The following is a 4533-nucleotide window of genomic DNA, read 5'->3' as shown; positions in this document are numbered from 1 at the left end:
GTTGAACTTCACCGATTCTGTCAAGAGGAGTGGTTAAAAATTCTGCCAGAAGCCTGCCAGAAGCTTGTGGATGGAGATCAAAAGCACCTAACTGAGGTGAAAATGGCTGAGAGACATTTAACCAAATATTAGAATTACTGTATGTATATTTTTGACCCAGCGGATTTGGTCACAATTTCAGAAAACCTATAATAAATTCATTATTGAAGTAGTATCTGTTCCACTCATTCCATCACAGAAACATGAGAGCTGTAGAAATCACTGGAACTGAAAACTGCCATGATATACATTTTCTTTACAAGTGTATGTAAACTCTTGACTGTGACTGTATACTGGAGTGAGGAGTGAGGTTGTCCTCATCAAAGTCACACACCCTGTACGCTGCCGAGGTTTGGATGGGTTTAGGGACAAGTATGAAACTAAAGTAATGGTTTGGGCTGCTGCTGATCTGGTTTTCACCAATTTGGCATGTCAAGGCAGAAAAAACAGTAACAGAATTTTCTCTCCGTAAGTAAAGACCCTGGTATGCTTAAAACAAGTCCAAGTCTTTAGTGTTTATATAAAAACTAGTTCTTTCTAGCATACTGTACACTAAATAAATACCTTGAGCACATTATACTTTTCACCTGATTATACACACTGATGTAAAATTAACACTGACGTGAATAAAAAATAGTATGTATGTAGTATGTGAAAAGCCACCTTCACAACACAGGATTTGCCTTGCTGTAAAAACTGGAACCCTCAGAGCAGCACAGTAGTTGTGAGTGAAGTTCCCTCCAGCCCAACACAGGTCTGTTTCTCTGTGCAGCTTGCCAGCTAGTCACTGACATCTGATGGTTAAATGAGGTAAATTAATTTACCAGAGACTCCCCTTACACAAATGCTGTGGACTGAGGCAGGGCCTCTCATTGAGCTGAGAAGAGAGCAATCAGTCCCTGTACTTGGTTCTTTCAGGGTGAGCGATTGCATGCGTGTGTACCCTCCCCGACCCAAAAACCACTTTAAGGGTATTCAATAAGGCCAAGGCTGCTTCATGCCAGAGCAGTTTGAGATAAGACTTTCAGCAGTGAAAACAAAACAGTGAATTCCTCTGCAAATTCTTGCATGTTTCATGTAAAATAATGAAGGCTGTCTGACTGATTTTATGAAGAAAGTGTGCTATTATAAACTCATTTGCGATTCTGAGCCATATCTGTTACTTGATTGCATAAATATTGTATAACCAACATAACTCATGATACATTCAAGTTATGCATGCCTGAGCTTTTAAAACATATAAAAGCATTAACCTTATGCAGACTTTTTTGTGTGTGTGTTTCACCAGCTATGGCTAACACAAGTCAGTGTTCTCTCTCTGTTATGTTTACATAGCCTACTACAATCCTATTTCCAATATTTACCCCAACCCCTCCTTTTCAAGTGCGCTTGTCCCACTGAACAGAGTTACATGGATAGTGGCTGAAATCTCCACCAATGAATGGGACAACCCTTCAACCTAAACAGACGTGACCAGACATTTCCAATATGCTGTCTTCAGCTGTCTCTAGTGTTACTGTGGGAATCCTGGTATTATCACAATGCCATTAGCTATTTATCTGATGAATTGTATGATTTTTAACAACTTCACACTATCAGTCAAGTCATCAAATAAAAAAGAACTCTACCTCATTACCTGGCCACGAGCAGTGCTTTATAGGCTAACATTAGCAACCTACCCCTCCAACCCTGCCGGTCTGCACTGATATTAGCAAGTGCAGCAATTTCACTGCTTGACTTTAGTTAAAGGGGCTCCATGTAACAATTTGTATTATATTTGTACACAAGCCTGTGGATGATTTGTTTAAGTTGTTTAATGCTGCTGGACTGTGGTTTTCTTTGTGAAGGACTCGGGTCAGATTTTCCACAACAGTCCAAAGGAGCCCCGTTAATTTCGGGTGTCATCAAAGGGGGGAATGCAACATTGAAATGCTACAAAACATTTGACTGTCATGCACAAATCAGCAATAACAATGTAACGTCAGCTAGCTAGTAAACTACAGAGACCTCAGCAAACTAGCAGTGACTGTTTTATGATTGTTATGATGAAACTGACCATAATGCATTCAAATGGAAGATCATTCTCCAGGTTTGAAAAACCTCTGTTTGGACACCCTACCCCTAGACGGGATCGCACAAAACAGAGGGGTACGGCTAAGTGGTAGGAGCAAGGGGTGGATTGGGATTGGGCCTAAATTTCAGAAAGCCCGGAACACACATTAGTGAGGTCAACTGACACCTGATGGTGGCAGGTCAACATTTGTGATCATTTTGCTAACAAGGCGGATGGCATAGCCTCTCATTTCTCTTCGCCTACTGATTATACAGTACACATAGCTGCTTTTGGTTTTTAAATGGGATTTGATGTCATTCAAAAATATATACAATAGAGTATATACATATATCAATTGCTCCCTCTATTCTATTTGCTTTATTTAGCTAAATCAATTTTGCTTTTTGGAAACTTCAGATGAAATATAGACACACTGGGAAAGCAGAAATGTTTCCTCTTGAAAACGTAACAACAACTCCTAAGTGTTACTCCTCTTCACAGTATGTGCGTGATTTCAAACATATTTCTCTAAAGTGATAAAGATGCTCTAGCACATCATGCAAATTAGTTTTGATTGCGGCTGTAAAACTGCCGTAGGGACGTCTCTCGCAAGTGGGTATGATTGGAATCAAACTGGTGTTTGATATTTGTTAGAAACCGGCAGGAATTAAAGTTGCACCATATGAAGCAATTTTAATTACTTTACCCAAACACAGGGGCAATGGGACTCCCGCATCCTGTGTGAATGGCAGTGCTTGATGGAGATTATTCCAAGCTCACAGCACATCAAATTAATGACAATAATGAAGGATCTTGTGGTCAGCGCTTACACATCACATCAGTGTCTCCAGGCACTGGCCAGTGTGTGTGTGTGTGTGTGTGTGTTTGCTTATGTGTATATGGCCAGAATGCGCAGTGAATCCCTTCAAGTATCTCCTAATTAGACCCAGCACGCCCTTCCCGCTCTCACGCAGTGTACTGTTTCACTCCACACCCAATTATTTTAATCCTCTGATTGCTCAGAGAGCGCCCGGCCCGAGAGTCTACAGAGACAGATACTGCTGGGGAGATGAGTGTGTCTGGAAATGTGGACACATCAGCCGCCACTGGGGCCTCATCACTGGGCCCTTTGCCCCCAGGGCTCTGCAGCTCTGGCCTGCTGTGGGCACCACTGGGGATACTCCGCCTAAAATAAGATGTCAAGGGATTTTCTATGCTCTTGTCAGCATTCCTACCCACCCGCTAGACTCCTTACTTGGACTCCTTGGTGGATTAGAAGGAGGCATGATCTATTTATCAAGACAGGCCACTTAAAATATGGCAAACTTAAATATAAAATTACCTTTGTTTCAAAATAAACCCCAGTTACACCACTCGAGCAGAACGAAGATGTGATGTATGAAAAAAACAGATATATTTCCAGCTATTATTCTGCAATTACATCATAAATTCATCAGGATATGCCTTATAATGAAATACAATGGATAAGTCCCTCTTGGTCAATTATGATGACCATGCTGTATAAGGTAGCAGGGATAGTCACTTTGAACGCTGAGGGCTGGGAATCTGATCCCTGCGTGAAGCTGCATATAGACACAAAAGAAGACGTCTCACTTCTCCACTGTCACTCAAACACTGTAAGGACCGAGTGTGCTTAAAGTGTCTGTCCACATTCCTTTGTTATTGTTTCTGCGGTGGACCTTAGCACAATGGAAACCATTTTATGCCGTCACATTGCAGAAGATAGTGTGTCATTTCTCAGTGCTTCAAGTCAAGGGGTGAGTAATGTGATAAAGCAGTTTCTTCATAGACGTGACCACAGTGGGTGGGGGTATATCACACTCACCTAAAATTCCCACAGTCTCTTCTAATTGATGTAATAGCATTACACCCTGAGGTTAATAATCCATCTGCAACTGTAGTAGTCATTTTCATCCCAGTGTCCCTCCAACCCCATCCATGCAGACTTACTGAGCCCCAGCAGTTCAGAAATAAAAAAAAAGTTCAAGAATAATTTAATTTGACTCTATTAAACCATGACCAGACAGAATGGTGGGATATCACATAGCTCTGATGTCATGTAAATGTCACTATTCTAAATTAATACCACAGAGTATTTAATGAAATTGACTTATGACACAACTAAGCTAACATGGATTTTAACATGAATGTCACACTAATAAATATAATATAATATAATATAATATAATATAATATAATATAATATAATAGGAGAAATTTGGTAAATGATAGAAAAAACCTGGTAGGGTTATGCATTGAGATTCATACTCTAGCTATGTCTAACTAGTTGCGTGTGTTTTAACATTTATATTAGATTTTTTTTTGTTTGTTTGATTTTTTTTTTATATATATTTTAGCTCTGCTCCATGCAAAATACACTCAATCACACAGGTTTAATTTAAAGCTGCCCTACATCACAA

The sequence above is a fragment of the Pagrus major genome, chromosome 22 (assembly GCF_040436345.1).
Source record: "Pagrus major chromosome 22, Pma_NU_1.0".
Classification (NCBI taxonomy): domain Eukaryota; kingdom Metazoa; phylum Chordata; class Actinopteri; order Spariformes; family Sparidae; genus Pagrus; species Pagrus major.
This window is presented reverse-complemented; position numbering follows the sequence as displayed.